The sequence below is a fragment of the Cherax quadricarinatus genome, chromosome 29, assembly GCF_038502225.1.
Source record: "Cherax quadricarinatus isolate ZL_2023a chromosome 29, ASM3850222v1, whole genome shotgun sequence".
Lineage (NCBI taxonomy): Eukaryota > Metazoa > Arthropoda > Malacostraca > Decapoda > Parastacidae > Cherax > Cherax quadricarinatus.
The window spans coordinates 3,121,375-3,140,726 of NC_091320.1; positions in this window are offsets into that span (position 1 = coordinate 3,121,375).

The window sequence follows — 19,352 nt, forward strand, 5'->3', positions numbered from 1 at the left end:
TTAAGCTCCCACAAGAAAGTTCCAAGTGTGTAACTCAGAGAGACAAGACTCCTGCTCCTACCAGAAGGAAGCCTCGAAGTCTTCAACTCTGTCCCCCGATAATCTGGCCACCGATTCTCCTCTTAGCTGCTTTCCCTCTACACCCACCGTAACTACAGTCTACAGAGGTCACATTCCTCGGGGAAATGAGCAGCTGGTCACTCAGTCCCCTGACAAAACTAGGTTGTTAAGATATCAGGAAATTAGCACTTCTGATACTACGATTACAACCAGAAATTGGAGACCCAGTCTCTAGATATCACAAAACGACTGACTAACAAGTATTTGCATATACTACTAACTGGTGATTCTTAATACTTACCAAACTTTAAATCCTGAGCATAAATAAGCAGATTTAGCTTTGATTCCAGGTGTTCAGATACTCAACGAGTAGACACACACCTAGGAACACACTACCTCTCATTCATCTACAACCACTTGTAGACACACCCAGGAACACACTACCTCTCATTCATCTACATCCATTTGTAGACACACCTAGGAACACACTACCTCTCATTCATCTACAACCACTTGTAGACACACCCAGGAACACACTACCTCTCATTCATCTACAACCATTTGTAGACACACCCAGGAACACACTACCTCTCATTCATCTACAACCACTTGTAGACACACCCAGGAACACACTACCTCTCATTCATCTACATCCATTTGTAGACACACCTAGGAACACACTACCTCTCATTCATCTACAACCACTTGTAGACACACCCAGGAACACACTACCTCTCATTCTAAGGGTTACACGTCACCTGTGGTCGACATAGAGGTGGATATCACCAGAACAAAGGTGCGAGTATATTTGCCCTTATTCCCAAAGATACTCCTGATAATTTCATCCATTATCATAACCGGAATAAAAAAGTCTCTGTGTTTACATTCAATGACAAAATATAAATATAATAAAATAAATAAGAATTCTTAATTACGCATCTAACCCTCAACATGTAATAATGATAGTTTCGCTCTCCAGCGAAACGTTGGCAGAGTAATTAGTTGCACATGCGTCCTTTTACCAAACTCTCAACATGGCACTAGACACACTCTTCATAGGGAAGAAAATTACAAGTAACAATACATAGGGAATCCATAACTGAGGTGCTGACTTACACATGGGAATCTGTTGACAGTTAACCCTGACGTGATAGTTATGTAGATTACAGTATTCAGGAATCTCATGAATGGGGCATTCACGGCTGTATAACTGCATCGAGCTCATTCTTGAGTCTGCAGGGCCAGTATGTAACCTACATTACATAAAGCATGTAAAACGAGCCACAGGGGATGGAAATCTTGAGCTGAAGATTTCCATTCCCAGTGGCTTGTCATGCACTGTTAAGATCACCTGTCTGCCATTGTATTGATAATGCAAGTAAATAAGATGGAAAAGGATTCGTCTCAGATCTATGGGGTATGGGCTATGAGGAGAGGCTAGAGGGGATTAAGTTGACGACATTACAGGACAGAAGGACTTGAGGTGACATGCTTACAATGTACAAAATACTGAAATGAATTTACAGGGTGGAAAGGGCAAATCTGTTTGAGAGGCGGGTCTCAGGTTCATGGGGTCACTGCTGCAAGTTAAAAGCATAGACGAGGTACAGTAATGTTAGGAAGTACTTCTTTAGCCTTAATGTGGCCAGGAAGTGGTATGAAATAAACATTGAAGTGGTAGAGGAGAGATCTATTCATAATTTTTCATAATAAGTTAGATTGGGTTCACACAGCCAGGAGAGCGAACCCAATAGTGGCCAGTAGAGAGGCTGGACCAGGAGCTAAGACTCGACTCCTATATCACACACACACACATACACACACACACACAATTTTGCAACAAGACTAGTCATAGAGTTAGGAGAGGTTAAAGGAACTCAACCTGACGACACTGGAGGACAGGAGGGATAGGGGAACATGATAACGACATATAAAATACTAAGAATAATTTATAAGGTGGACAGGGCCAGAATGTTTCAGAGATGGGACACAGGAACAAGGGGACACAATAGGATGTTAAAAAGTCAAGGGAGTCACAGGGATATCAGGAAGTATTTCTTCAGCCTTAGAGATGTCAGTAAGTGAACAATCTGGAGAGTGATGTAGCAGAGGCAGTATCAATGCACAGCATTAAAAAGAGATACGACAAGGCTATTGGAGCAAGGAGAGTGTGGACCTAGTATCAACTAGCGAAGAGGCGAGGCCAGGAGCTATGACTCAATCCTTGCAACCACATGTAAGTACACACACACACACACGCCTTAACATCCATCCATGAACAAGAACACACACCATTAGCCAGCCTTTGAAACGAGAAAATCGTTCATCGATGTAAATATTATGGCGTCCAGTAACTAATTTGTCGAGCAGTCCAGCGCTTGTTTACCAGCGATGAGTTGGGGGTCCGGTAATTAGTAAATGGTCCCTTCGTGTTGGTGTGATGGACAGGGTCAGGTCAACCACTACCCCTGGCGTGCTGTAGGGCCGTTATGCTCCTCTTTAGCAACGCTTGCAACTTACCAAACTACAGACCCAACAACAACCACCTATTTTTTCGCATCAATTTTTACGCTATTTTCATAACATGATGCACAGCTTGTGTGAGTGTCCACTGGAACTTTTTTTTGTTCAGGTTGATAGCAATCTTTTTTAGGGAGAGAAGCAATATTTTCCAGGAAGTTGAAGAGCAGTTTTTTTCAGGTGGAGATCAATCTTTTTTTAGGGAGAGAAGCAATATTTTCCAGGAAGTTGAAGAGCAGTTTTTTCAGGTGGAGATCAATCTTTTTTTAGGGAGAGGAGCAATATTTTCCAGGAAGTTGAAGAGCAGTTTAGAGCAGTTTTTTTCAGATGGAGAGCAATCTTTTCTAGGGAGAGAAGCAATATTTTCTAGAGTGGTAATCAAATTCCAGAGAGGGAACCATCTTTTCCAGGAAGGGAGCAGTCTTTTTCTGTTAAGGAAGCATTTTTTCCCCTAGGTATGGAGTAATCTTTTCGTGGGATGGGGGAGGGGGAATCTTTTTCAAGAGAGACGGTGATCTTTTCTGGGAGGGGGGCAAGCTTTTCCAAAGAGAAAGAATATCTTTTCCATTGAAAGGAGCAGTCTTATGCAACGAGAGGGGCAGTCTTTTCCAGGAGGGGCGCAATATTTTCCGACACAGGCAAAGTCTTTTTCAGAAGGGGTTATTTTTTCCCAGTGAAGGGCAGTCTTTACCAGGGGGGGCAATGATCTGAAGGGTATTGCAATATTAAATACGTTATGACAATATTTTCCAGGAAAGGGGCAATCTATTCCAGAAAAGGTAACTATCTCTACTGCAGTGGCATATTATTCTATGGGAGACGAAATCATTTCCATCAGTGGGTGACAACGATGTGGATGACAGCAATATGGATGGCAATATGAGTGACAACAATAAGAGTGATAATATGGGTGATACTATGAGTGACAACAATATGGGTGACAACAATATGGGTGACAACAATATGGGTGACAACAATATGGGTGACAACAATATGGGTGACAACAATATGGGTGACAACAATATGGGTGACAACAATATGGGTGACAACAATATGGGTGACATCAACTTAACACACAGAGAAGGGGCAGTTGCCTCCCTGCTCTTCCTTTACTGAAAAATATCTGAGATTTAAATATTTAATAAAAGCCATGGAATAAATATTTATATAAGAGAAAAATATAATTTTTTCTCTTTTTCATAATTTGTTACTTAACTGCAATATTACCACTGTTAATATGAAATATTTACACACTAACACACATACACGTGTGTGTGTGTGTGTGTGTGTGTGTGTGTGTGTGTTCCAGAGATGAGACACAGCAACAAGAGGTCACATTTGGAAGTTGAAGACTCGGATGAATAACAATGATGTTAGGAAGTATTTCTTCAGCCACAGAGTTGTCAGGAAGTGAAATAGTCTGGGAAGTGATGCAGTGGAGGCAGGATCCATACATTGTTTTAAGAAGAGGTATGATAAAGCTCATGGAGCAGGAAGAATGACCTATTGGCGAGCAGTGAAGAGGCGGGGCCAAGAGCTGTGACTCGACCCGTGCAACCACATATTGGTGAGTGCATATAGATGAGTACACACACACAAATTTAAGCTGACATTAAAAGAACCTCTGAAAAGCATCTTTGAATATTTACGTCCGAACCTTGACTGTCTTACATCACTTTGTCCTTTAAACCAGCCTCTGTATGTTAAAAGGTCAGTGTTTACTAATGGAACATCTAAGTCTTCCTCTGCATTGATGTTCGTCTGATGGACTACATCACGTTTCACAGTATGTGTTGACCTCTCTCTTATTTGGCAATTCACCTACACAACTAGGCTATGCATTTACACATGGAAGAAGGGAAACACTTGATCAACAAAAGATCTCGTGCTTACAACTGAGTAAAGACAACAATCCGTCAAATCTACAACTTTTGTTCGTGCTTACAACTGAGTAAAGACAACAATCCGTCAAATCTACAACTTTTGTTCGTGCTTACAACTGAGTAAAGACAACAATCCGTCAAATCTACAACTTTTGTTCGTGCTTACAACTGAGTAAAGACAACAATCCGTCAAATCTAGAACTTTTGTTTGCTAGTGAGAGAAAGTAACGCATCAACATTAGATCTATCTGTTACAAGTAGCAAAGGAAAGGCACTCTCAATATGAGACGTTGTGTTTACTAGGTATTATGTTATGAAATTTGGTAATGGATATAGCGAAGTATTTTAACAAGATACGAAATCAGTCTTTTGGAGAAAAGATGCACAGTATAAGAGGAATCTGAGATAACGTCAGTTAACCCATATGAACATTGAAGACCCTGTGTCGCGAGGCGGGTCAGGTGTTTACCATATGTTACGGTTTCCTACTTTATGATCCATGATCATTATGGTTTACAGGTATTTCTGTTGTCTAAAACAGAGTTCTATGGTGACGAGGTGTGCTTCGTTCCAGTTGAAGAATGAGACTTATGCAACATTTGGGAATCTTTATTGAGGAAACGTTTCGCCACGCGGCTTCATCAGTCCAGTACAAAGGAGAATGGTGGAAAGAGAGAGGAGGAGTTTGAGGTAATTAGCCCCTCAACCTGGAATCGATGTGTTTTGTCCATCAGTCTTGGAGAAAGCACAGCATATGCACAGCTTACTGCTGTGGAACCTTCCACAACAGTAAGTCACTTCTTCTAGCATATGCTGTACTTTCTTCAAGACTGATGGACTGAACACATAGATTGCAGGCTGAGGGACTGATTACCTCAAACTCCCCCTCTCTTTCCACAATTCTTATTTGTATTTGACTGATGAAGCCACTGGCTGGCAAAACGTTTCCTCAAAAAAGATTCCCAAATATTGCTAAGTGTCTCATTCTTCAACTTGTTGGTTTTCTGTGCAAGAAAGGTATAAAATACCGACAATATGAAAGTTAAGACACATGTGCAACATCTGGATATCTTTATTGTAGACGTTTCGCCATCCAATGGCTTTATCAATACAGATTCTAGGACATAATAGGAAGACAGTAGTTGGTTTTCTAAACCATACATCAGTTACTTCTAATTCATCAAATGCCTCATGAAATTCGTGAAGAGGACACAGGATTTACTTAAGTTGTTCCTGTTGCTGGCGTGTTGATCTTAACTCAGGGAGACACACAGACTTCTGCCTGTTATCCCAACTTATTTCTAGTAATGACTTTATTCATGAAGGATTTACCTACAGTATTTACCTTTATGTTACTTTTAGTGAACTCCATCTGGGTGCTTCTAACATTTTTTTTCCCAAGTGAAAGCATTAGGAATTGTTTGATGGAAGGTTATGTGAAGATTCTGTTGAGAGTTTGAGCTTGCAGTCCTAGAGGAAATGAAGACGCGTGAAGACTTTGGTATATAGGCACATTAGAAAGGAGGAGAATTGCAGCAGGCCTACTGGTCCATGCTAGGCAGGTCTAACTCACATCTACTCATGTACTTGTCTAACTTAATTTTGAAGGTACTCAAGGTTTTCTCTTCAATGACTCGGGGGTTTGTTCCACTCATCTACAACTGTACTAACAAACCACATACACACTATTAAATTCATTACCATGATCTGCTTCCTCAAATACCTTAATGAAAAAAGTTAGTAAATTCCTAAGTTGGAAAACCGTGCTGGGATTCAATTAATGACTCAAGAAATCGTAATGACACGATTGCAAACAAACCATACCCCCGGCTGGGATTGAACCCGTGGTCATAGAGTCTCAAAACTCCAGCCCGTCGCGTTAGCCACTAGACCAGCTAGCCACAATAAGATTCATCCAACTAGGTATATTTCTACACCATAGGAAGGTTAGCACAGGCACCACTGTGACCACAAATGCAAGTTTTTACAGACGAATCTCCAGCTAGCGTGGCCGTGACGAACTCTAGCTCAAGTCCCTTCACTGCCGTTAACATGACTTAAGAAATCGTAATGACACGATTGCAAACAAACCATACCCCCGGCGACGGGCTGGAGTTTTGAGACTCTATGACAGCGGGTTCAATCCCGGCCGGGGGTATGGTTTGATTCAATTAATCATAATTCAATTAATCATAATTCAATTAATCATAATTATAAGGAGGCTACTAATAGGCTGGGCAGTTATTAATTAAATTTTCCCATAATGAACGTTAGGCAAATTGATCTGTAACTTGAAACAAACGACCTGTCTCCTGTTTTGTAGACAGATGTCACACTTGCCATTTTACACTTATCCGGCACTATGCCACTTAGTTGATATGTTGAAAAGTTTAGCTAATAATCAGCTAAGTTCCTCCGTACATTCGTATATTTAACATGAGATCATGTCAAGGTCCGGTGATTTGTTTGATTTTTATATATTTGTCTAATGGCCTTGTCATCAGTGAATGGTTATGTGTAACTTATTTTCGTCTTGTCTTAAAATAACAAAAAAAGACACAATACCGTGACTGGAACGATACACAAATAACCCGCACATAAAAGAGAGGAGCTTACGACGACGTTTCGGTCCGACTTGGACCGAAGTGACTGTAAATGGTCCAAGTCGGACCGAAACGTCGTCCTAAGCTTCTCTGTTTTATGTGCGGGTTATTTGTGTGTCTTATCTTAAATTATGTTTCATTTATGAAATTTCGCTAGAATCTCCCTGCATAAATAATGACAGAAAATAAGTGTTGAAGATATATACATTTCTTTGACACTGACAGCGAACTGACCTGAGCAACTTTTACATAGGCCTATCTAATTTTTAATCGTAATCCTAAATGCCTGGGTTAATATTTGATTCCCTTGCGACTTAATTTCATGATCTCTTTTGGCTTTCCGTATTTATTTTCTTTTTATTTCTGTCTTCGATTGAATATATTGATTCTTTAAGTGTCCTTGCCCGTTTTTTGATTCACTTGTAAATGCCTTTAAGAAAACAAAGGCTGGAGCAACACAACTCTCACAAAGAAACTAATTATTACACTGTTTATGGCGCCGCCATCATGGTGTGAGAAGAAGTGTATGAGATCGCCTCTGTTGGCGAGTTTTCTCTATAACTTTTCAAGCAAAGTTTGTAAATGTTGTTAGTGTTTCACAAGAGGTCATCGAGGACTGGAAGTCTTCTCTCTTTTTCTAGTTCCAAAGTGAATTAAGTAGATGGTTGAACCGTGTTGATTTTGTTAAGGAGGGGATGGCTATTATCAACGCTTCTTATCAGGGAAACTGTGTTGAGAATGATAAAATTGAATTTCTGTCTTCAGGTGCTTGCTAGCACTGAAGTTGTTGTGCTTGCCAGCACCGAAAGTACTGTGCTTGTCAGCACTGAAGATACTGTGCTTGTCAGCACTGAAGGTACTGTGCTTGTCAGCACTGAAGGTACTGTGCTTGTCAGCACTGAAGGTACTGTGCTTGTCAGCACTGAAGATACTGTGCTTGTCAGCACTGAAGGTACTGTGCTTGTCAGCACTGAAGGTACTGTGCTTGTCAGCACTGAAGGTACTGTGCTTGTCAGCACTGAAGATACTGTGCTTGTCAGCACTGAAGATACTGTGCTTGTCAGCACTGAAGGTACTGTGCTTGTCAGCACTGAAGGTACTGTGCTTGTCAGCACTGAAGGTACTGTGCTTGTCAGCACTGACGGTACTGTGCTTGTCAGCACTGAAGTTGCTGTTCTTGTCAGCACCGAAAGTACTGTGCTTGTCAGCACTGAAGATACTGTGCTTGTCAGCACTGAAGGTACTGTGCTTGTCAGCACTGAAGGTACTGTGCTTGTCAGCACTGACGGTACTGTGCTTGTCAGCACTTAAGGTACTGTGCTTGTCAGCACTGAAGATACTGTGCTTGTCAGCACTGACGTTACTGTGCTTGTCAGCACTGACGGTACTGTGCTTGTCAGCACTGAAGGTACTGTGCTTGTCAGCACTGAAGGTACTGTGCTTGTCAGCACTGAAGGTACTGTGCTTGTCAGCACTGAAGGTACTGTGCTTGTCAGCACTGAAGGTACTGTGCTTGTGAGCACTGAAGGTACTGTGCTTGTGAGCACTGAAGGTACTGTGCTTGTCAGCACTGAAGGTACTGTGCTTGCCAGCACTGACGGTACTGTGCTTGTCAGCACTGAAGGTACTGTGCTTGTCAGCACTGAAGGTACTGTGCTTGTCAGCACTGACGGTACTGTGCTTGTCAGCACTGAAGGTACTGTGCTTGTCAGCACTGACGGTACTATGCTTGTCAGCACTGAAGGTACTGTGCTTGTCAGCACTGAAGGTACTGTGCTTGTCAGCACTGACGGTACTGTGCTTGTCAGCACTGAAGGTACTGTGCTTGTCAGCACTGACGGTACTGTGCTTGTCAGCACTGACGGTACTGTGCTTGTCAGCACTGAAGGTACTGTGCTTGTGAGCACTGAAGGTACTGTGCTTGTCAGCACTGACGGTACTGTGCTTGTCAGCACTGAAGGTACTGTGCTTGTCAGCACTGAAGGTACTGTGCTTGTCAGCACTGAAGGTACTGTGCTTGTCAGCACTGAAGGTGCTATTCATTGCTACCTCAGACGTTTGCAGCAATTCTTTTAATACTTGAAGAAGTCAACGTTTACGCAGATGTCTGCTAAACTGACGAAATTCTAGAGGTAGGAAGGTTGTGGATGTCAGTGATCCTCTCTCTCAGGAAATCAATATCATCTGTAGGGACGTTTTAGCCACGTAACGTATGTGAGGCAGTTCCTAGGCACTAGCTGATAACCTGACGTATTAGACGCATGTGCAACAACTGGGTATATATATATTATGTAGACGTTTCGATAACCAGTGGCTTTATCATTACGATGCTGGGACAAAAACAGAAGACTGATGGGTTTGAAGATGAGGTAATCAGTCCCTCAGCCTAGTAACAGGTATTGAGTAGCGTAATCAAGACTACGGTACTGGAATAAGTTGTCCAAGTAGAAGATCCTGGAATATCTTACCTTCATTCAATATGCGTGGGATGATATAGGCTTTCTGTAGAAAAGTTTACTAGTATCAACTGACAGTGGTTCCTAGATAGCCATTTGCACTCAGTGGCTATTTTATTAGGCACACCTGTACTCCTGCTCGTTAATTATAGTATCTAATCAGCCAATCAAGTGGCCACATCTCAGTGTCTAAAAACATGAGGTTTAATTGATCTTGAGACCGAGCATCAGAATGGGGGGGAATGTATGGGGGGCAGATGAACAGTATTTTGCCCGGGGCACTTATTCTGTTGTCTTTTAGTGTACTTATGGCACCACTACTTTTCACTGAGGACATGTTGCTTTCCTAGGGAGTAATTTCTGTGTGGAGATTTGGGACTATTCGCTTTAGCGTTTTCCAGGTGTATATTATGATGTATCTTTCTCGCCTCTGTTCCACGGAGTACAGGTCAAGGGACTTCAAACGTTCCAAGTCATTAAGGTATTATTACGTGCAGTGAATTCTCTGTACATTCTCTAGAACTGTGATTTCACCTGCCTTGAATGGGGCTATTTCTGTACAGCAGTATTTTAACCTAGAGAAAACAAGTAACTTAAAAAAGATTCATAATTAGCTTGGCAACCCTTGCTTTCAAAGTTCGCATTATCCTCGCAGATGAGACAATACTCTTCTCCAGGATGAGGGACTGACCACCTCAAAACTTCAAGGGTGATGGGCTGATTACATCGTCTTCACGTCTCTTCTATCAACTTTTCTGTACTCGACTGAAGAAGCCTACTGTGTAGGCCAAACGTTTCGAAATAAAGATACCTAACTGTTGCATATGTGTCTTACCTAACAAGGTAAGACCCTCTTACATTAACACTCCTAAGTCCTTCATATTAGTTTCTCGCTCTATTGTGTAGTTAAAGTTTATAGTATACTCAGTTCTAGGTCACACAATCTCAGTTTTAAAAATATTCTAGCAGTGCAAAATCATGGGCCTAATCAATCCTACCAAATACCATTCCAGCTTCACTTTATTTCGTCACTAACCAATAGCAGCTGTTCCAGTTGTAGTATCTAGGAGAAAGGTATTCTTGGCTTCAAACAATGTCTGATTCACACGATCACTGTCGTACACAATACCATCCTCACACAATACTAGCCTCACACAATACCAGCCTCACACAATACCAGCCTCACACAATACTAGCCTCACACAATATTAGCCTCACACAATACTAGCCTCACACAATACCAGCCTCACACAATACCAGCCTCACACAATACCAGCCTCACACAATACCAGCCTCACACAATACCAGCCTCACACAATACCAGCCTCACACAATACCAGCCTCACACAATACTAGCCTCACACAATACTAGCCTCACACAATACCAGCCTCACACAATACCAGCCTCACACAATACCAGCCTCACACAATACCAGCCTCACACAATACTAGCCTCACACAATACCAGCCTCACACAATACCAACCTCACACAATACCAGCCTCACACAATACCAGCCTCACACAATACCAGCCTCACACAATACCAGCCTCACACAATACTAGCCTCACACAATATTAGCCTGGAACAATCTCAGCCTCACATGGTTCCAGCCTGGCACAATCTCAGCTCCACACAATCCCAGGTTCACACAATCTCAGCTCCACACAATCCCAGGTTCACACAATCTCAGCCTCACACAATCCCTGCTACTGACAATCTCAGTGAGGCTGGCAGAGGTCGGGCTACTGGAATGATAAAAGTCTTCCAACTTACCTAATTTACTAACATCAGCGGCCGCTTCATCCTGCCTCTATCCCTTCCTTCCCTCGTCAGCACCACCACCATCACCAACACCACCACCACTTCTTTCACCACCACCACCATCACTTCCACCACATCTCCATCGTATTAACCAACACCACCACCACATTCACCAACTCGATCTTTCCTCCACTAACGTCACTACCATTTCGCCTAACAATTCGATAACTTTCCCCACCAGTTCCCCAACCAGCTTCCATCGTCGAAAAGATCCCGTTACAACCACCACCCCAACCCCAACACTACCCCACTCAACCTCCCCACCACCACCATCACCACTACTACCATCACCACCACTGTAATATATTATAAGTTGTGGAACAAGACACTTATGTAAGTGAAGGACATTTATTAAATGAAAAGTCCGAGAGTTACGCTATGTCCATATTGCTAATTAACAGGATATTACCCGTTCTGGAGACAACTGTAACATGATGTTAACACGTCCGTCTTAAATACAACCCTTCTCACCACAACTCTACTATTACTACTACAACAACAACTACTACTACTGCTACTACTACTATTACTACAACTGCTACTACTACTATAATTAGTACAAGTACTACTATTACTGCTAATACTACTGCTGCAACTACTACCACTATTACTAAGCTACTAGTACTATTACTACTACTACAATTACAGCTACTACTACTCCTATTACTCACCGAACTTACCACCTGACTCTTGTCATTATATACACAGGTATCTTATTTATCTCTGTATTAGGACTGAAGTCACTCGTGGCGAAACGTTTCCTTTAATAAATGTTCAGAACTGTACATAAGTGTGTTTCTCCACATCTTGTGGGTATCACTAGACAATTTCCCATCATAGGTTAAGGTTTTCCCCAACGTCATGGGAAAACACAGTTAATTGTTGGGCAAAACGTTATATGATGGTGGAATATTATTTATGTTCTAGTGTGTTCTTGACTGGCACATTCTATGCTATTATTTTTTACGCTTTTGCTGGTTTAAAAAACTTTTAAGCAAACACTAGGATATATTTATGTCTTAGTGTTTGCTTACGTGTTTTTCTAAATCAACTTGACTGTGTCTGTTACCGAGGTTTATACTACGACTTTTGCTGTGACCTTTTGTAGTGTTTTGTTAATAATGGTTGAAAGTGAGTCTAAACAGTCATTACTGTCATTTTTAAGACTGACAGCTACCCTCTCCTGGGCCTTGAACCCCACTGTTTCTTATCTCATTCACTCGCTCCCCTTAGAATGGAGCTACGATTATTTTAACTGGCTGCTTTTGGATGACGAGGATGTCTGAAAATATTGATACAGGGACTGTATCAATACTTTCAGACATCCTGAAATTGTTCTATCTAGACCTTGAAATAGGTAACACCGTTTCGCCACACAATGGCTTTATCAGTCCTATACAAAGAAGAAAGGTAAAGATCGGAAGGAGTTTGAGGTAATCAGTCCATCAATCTTTCCAAGAACTGGTGGTATTCATTATGGAAATTATCATCAGCAGCAGCAGAACCACCTCGACGTGCCTTAATGTGCTACAATAACCATCTTACCTCTACACACACACACACACACACACACACACACACACACATCACATCACATTCCACGGAACACAAGCGTGGCACGCCCCGAGTACTCTACAATTTATAGCGGGTTCATCCCAACAGCTCGGGTGGTTGCAGCAGGTAATGTAAGAGGGCCGTCAATGCTCACCTTGCCTCCTAACGTTAAGTCCATCAGTCAATGAGTGGGGTTCCTCAGAGATCATGAGGTGGTCAGTCTCTCTGCCTGGAGAAGAGTTCATCGCCATGGTCTGAAACAATATCGTTCCATCACTACCACCATCGCTACCACCACTACCACCATCACTACCAGCACTACCACCATCGCTACCACCCCTACCACCATCGCTACCACCATATCACCATCACTACCACCACCAAAACTCTTACCATAACCCCACCATCAGCACCACTATCACCATAATTTCATCATTATGATATACCTAGAAAGTGACCAATAAGAACTTAGTCAAATTTCTATTAAACAGGAATATTAGTTGAATATATATATATATATATATATATATATATATATATATATATATATATATATATATATATATATATATATATATATATATATATATATATATGAGTGTGTGTGTGTGTGTGTGTGTGTCGTCGTGCAGAATAGGTAAAACTTGCGACTTTGGCTTAAATGGCAACGTTCTTCTTGATGAATAAGGCAAGCGAAAATTTGTGTGTGCAATGTTTGGCAAAAATCATTCTGAACCTAAACGAGAAAAATATATTTTATTGTGTTTGTTTATTATTAAATTATTGTAAACTTATCTAAAATGTATTTAGTTGGATTAGGCTTAATTAAATTGCGCTTGTTATAATAAGGTTAAGTTGGAGGAGAATCATAATCTTTGACATACTGTGTATATATATATATATATATATATATATATATATATATATATATATATATATATATATATATATATATTTGAAGTACAAACAAATACATCGGTACTGTATATCTAAGAATGATTCTCCTCCAACTCTTCTGAAGCTGAACGCGAGCCAAGTATACAGCAAGCATTTTTCCTCTGGATGGCCACGCTGAGGCGATGGAACTTAAAAGTGGCAGGCCTCGGGTCCCTGATAGTGTCAGTTCTGTAAGGAAACGTCTGGCGGTTTCTTCCCTATGATCCCAAGGTCTCCGATCGCACTGGGACAAATTAATACTTTAGGCTTGTGTCTTTGTACTTGCAGATCTTGTACTCCTCCCTGTGATCAGCAGCACCTCCCTGTTTGCCCAACACTGTGACAGATGTCAGAGTGTTGGGCAACACTACCACCATTCATGCCAACACTACCATCTACACCACCACCATACATACCAACACCACTTATTTACTACTCTGAATCAATTCCAGGTATCAACATCTAAACTACCATCACCACTACCACCATTGCCAACCTATCTGCCAGTGCCACTCTGTAGCAATCACCATCAATAATATTACTGCTAATGCAGACACTGCATTAGCACCAGTATGAACAGTACCACCACCAGGACTACTATCACCACCACCACCACAACAACTACCACCACTACCCCTACCACAACCATTACCACCACTACCACCATCACGAACCCACCACAGCCACTTCCACCACCACCCCTACAATCATCACACCAACACAGCTCTTCACCATTATCACTGACTTTTACCACAACTATTTTCAATATCACCAATACAACCCCTATCCTAATTTCCACCATTCTCACAGCCACAACCACCATTCTCTCCACACTGCTACCCAGGCAGGGGTAATTAGGGGCCAGGATTAGATATAGGGTTAGGGGTAGAGAGTGGCTAAAAGTTAGTGAAACGCGGCTCGCAGGTTCCGTAGAGTTTCACAAAATTTACTACTAAGTATTGAAGTCGTGTCTTGAGGGCTGATTGAAATTAAAGACTGAAATGTAGAGTGATTGGCCGTGTGTCACTAACTCCTTCGCTCACAGACAGATTACCTAGACATCCATCTCCACACAAACCAATCTAGAAGTAATTAGAGAGAGCTACCCTGCCTTTAGTCTTCGTTGGAGCTCATTTCTAACCAATCTTTCCCCTCCCCTGTTTTATCTTCGATCTTACAGCCAGCAAACAAAAGCTGAAGACCTTGGCGCGTCCTCTGATTTGTTTTCCTAAACAATATCTACCCCAGGGATTCTACCCTCTGTAAGGGAAGGTGGTGGAGCGGTGCCTTGATATAGGTGAAGGGGAGGTAGGAGGTGGTGCCTTGATAAGGCGAAGAGAAGATAGGGAGGTAGTGCCTTGATATAGGTGAAGGGAAGGTAGAGGGGTGGTGCCTTGATATAGGTGAAGGGGTGGAAGGGGGTGGTGCCTTGATACAGATGAAGGGAAGGTAGGGGGGAGGTGCCTTGATGCAGGTGAAGAGGTAGGGGGTGGTGCCTTGATGCACTTGAAGGCGAGGTAGGGGCGGTACCTTGATATAGGTGAAGGGGAGGCAGGGGGTGGTGCCTTGATACAGGTGAAGGGAAAATAGGGAGGTAGTGCCTTGATATAGGTGAAGGGAAGGTAGAGGGGTGGTGCCTTGATATAGGTGAAGAGGAGATAGGGGTGGTGCCTTGATGCAGTTGAAGGCGAGGTAGGAGGCGGTACCTTGATACAGGTGAAGGGGAGGTAGGGGGGAGGGACGTTGATACAGGTGAATGGAGGTAGGGAGTGGCACCTTGAAGGAAGGAAGGAAGGGAAGGAAGGGAAGGAAGGGAAGGAAGGGAAGGAGGGAAGGAAGGAAGGAAGGAAGGAAGAATGGATGGAGGGGGAGGACGAGAGGAATCATGTAAGCAAATAAGAGGAAGGAAGAGTGGAAAGGGGAAAGAAATGAAAGAAAATAGGAATGAAAAGGGGAAAGGAAAGAAAGCAGGGAAGGAAGAATAGGAGGTAGGGATGAAGAAAGGTCAGAATGAGTGACGGAAGTAATGAATGAAGGAAGGAGGGAAAGTAAGAAGGATCGGAAGGGAGAGAGAGAGAGAGAGAGAGAGAGAGAGAGAGAGAGAGAGAGAGAGAGAGAGAGAGAGAGAGAGAGAGAGAGAGAGAAAGAGAGAGAGAGAGAGAGAGAGAGAGAGAGAGAAAGAGAGAGAGAGAGAGAGAGAAAGAGATTGTTCAAGTTACAAATGAACACTAGTATCTCAGTTGTAGCATGTACTATGTACCTCAGTTGTAGCATGTACAATGTATCTCAGTTGTAGCATGTACAATGTACCTCAGTTGTAGCATGTACGATGTACCTCAGTTGTAGCATGTACTATGTACCTCAGTTGTAGCATGTACAATGTACCTCAGTTGTAGCATGTACAATGTACCTCAGTTGTAGCATGTACAATGTACCTCAGTTGTAGCATGTACAATGTACCTCAGTTGTAGCATGTACAATGTACCTCAGTTGTAGCATGTACAATGTACCTCAGTTGTAGCATGTACAATGTACCTCAGTTCTAGCATGTACAATGTACCTCAGTTCTAGCATGTACAATGTACCTCAGTTGTAGCATGTACAATGTACCCCAGTTGTAGCATGTACAAGGTACTTCAGTTCTAGCATGTACAATGTACCCCAGTTGTAGCATGTACAATGTACCTCAGTTCTAGCATGTACAATGTACCTCAGTTCTAACATGTACAATGTACCTCAGTTCTAGCATGTACAATGTACCTCAGTTGTAGCATGTACAATGTACCCCAGTTGTAGCATGTACAAGGTACTTCAGTTCTAGCATGTACAATGTACCTCAGTTGTAGCATGTACAAGGTACTTCAGTTCTAGCATGTACAATGTACCCCAGTTGTAGCATGTACAATGTACCCCAGTTGTAGCATGTACAAGGTACTTCAGTTCTAGCATGTACAATGTACCCCAGTTGTAGCATGTACAATGTACCCCAGTTGTAGCATGTACAAGGTACTTCAGTTCTAGCATGTACAATGTACCCCAGTTGTAGCATGTACAAGGTACTTCAGTTCTAGCATGTACAATGTACCCCAGTTGTAGCATGTACAAGGTACTTCAGTTCTAGCATGTACAATGTACCCCAGTTGTAGCATGTACAAGGTACTTCAGTTCTAGCATGTACAATGTACCCCAGTTGTAGCATGTACAAGGTACTTCAGTTCTAGCATGTACAATGTACAGATCTCAATACCAGCAAGCAGAACTTGTTATCTTCGTGATGTAAAACTGTGAACTGTCTTCTGCTTCAACATAAATGTCAGCATGTTGTTGTGATTGTGACCTCAACTAAAATCTGAGGGATTTTGAAGAATTCTCAGGGTTTATCATAAAAACTTTGTTGACTTTCCTGTTCATATCTCTAGTTCCTCCCTCGACCCAGTAGTAAGTGATCTATCTGAAGCCATAGTCACTTGCCGTCCTGTTGGTTATGTTGGCTCATCTGACCAAAGGCTATCTGTACGACACTGGAGAATAATTGCTTACAATCTGGCTGAGGGAGAGAGGAAACTGGCCGGTCCTTTGCTCGGAGTTCGCTGTCTCCAACTGGAATGCTCTTCTTCTCCAAGGTGATGTTTATAACCAAGCATACACCTTCGATGAACATATCCAATAGTCTCCAGCACAAGTACATCCCTCACAGGAAGTAACGATGTCTTCAGATTGTACTTGGTTTGAATTTCGTTGTCGAGAATCTGCTAGTGCTAAGTTCGAAGGTTAGAGAAAGTATAAGAGGCATCCCTCTATTTATAACAGGAACCTCTACAGATAAGCCTATCGACAAATGGAGGAAGCCTAAAATTGGGCCATCTCTAGATGGGAGGTTGACACAAAGAAAACTGGTATCAAAACCAGGTGGTCCGTGATCAGTGACTAATTAGGATATTCATTTGATGAAATCATTTCACCTCATAATCGAAGGAACAGGACTGTCTCTAATAGCAGTCAGGACAAGTTGATCTGTTTGTTGAGAATTTTGCTGCCAAGATGCAGTCACCTGAATTAATCAGGGAACCTCTTCTGCTAGCCGCAAGACTGTGTTGAAAGTTATCAGAGATGATAATAAGGCAGACGAAGTGAAACTCCTTCAAATGCTTGTACCAAGAAAAAGGCTCTGGGCCCAAATAAAGTGAGCTAAAGATTGCCGAGTAGATATGTTGACCAGCTTTCATCACCTTTAAATTGCGTCTATCAGTACTGCCTAGCACAGTGCAAATAGCTTTCAACGTGGAAAGAGGCAAATGTAGTTCCTGTTCACAAAAGTGACTGTGGTGTGAAGCGGCAAATTAGCAGCTACACATCAGAATCACTTTTGTAAATCAGTGGTAAAAGTTTTGAGACAATAATCTGACAATTAATGACAGCATTTCTCGACTAGCGCTCACTTCTTTTTAACCGTCAATAGAGCTTCAGGAAAGATCCTTCTGCTGCTCATCTGTTGCTAAATCTTTCTGCTTTGTGGCACCAAGAGCTGGATGTATTAAGCTCAGCAGTGTAGTAGCACTGGACATTTTTGACACTTTCGACCAAATATGCCACAAAGGACACTTGACAAAACTAAAAGTACTTAGAGTCTCTGGCTCTGCGCTCTGCCTCTTTAGAGATTACTGTCGAGGTAGATCTCTAAGAGTAATTCTCAATGGGACAAAGTAAAAAATCATTTGATCGGTGTCATTGTTTCACAGGTAAGTATGCTTGGGCCATTGCTATGAAATATCTCCTTTAATGGCCTTATTCACACAGAATCCAATACCTATGCAGGTAACTATACTTTGACATTTACTTATTGAAAAGAGGAAATGCTAGCAGTTCTCGAGTACATTAATAACCAGCATTCAGGAACATCAGCCTGGGGAAAACGATGGCATGTAGCATATGCTTATGACAAAATGTAAAAATGATGATAGTCAACAGGCACCATGATGTTACTGTAGGAACAGTGTTAAGAATGAATGGGAGAGTTTTTAAACCCGTGGAAAAAAATTGAATGTTCTATCTCATGTCTGCTGGACAGCAGAGGCTGCAAAGCTTAATACGAGTCTCAGCCATCCATGACTACTGGACGCTGTAGAGAACCAAGGAAGATGACTCATCTCTCGCCTGGACCCGGTCTGGATTGACCTGTCATTTCAGCAGAGCCTTCAACTCAGAATAGATGTGGGTGGTGTTACTGTTACGTACAAGGTTAATAGTGTCAAGGTAGCACACCTGACTCCACTTCGAGAACAGCATAAAGACAGCCTCTGACTGTACCTTTCTCAAGAAAATCACTTCATCTGAGATGGTTCTTTACAAGAATGACACGAGTCTGGAACATGTTCGTACAACATAACATCGATCAAAAAGTCAGCTGACAAAATCAAATCGCTGGCTCTAACTTCATTCTGTCTCCTATTTTTACGCTTCATAACAAAGAAGAAAGCTACTAAATAAGTTGAGATAGGTAGCAGCTCTTAGCTTGGA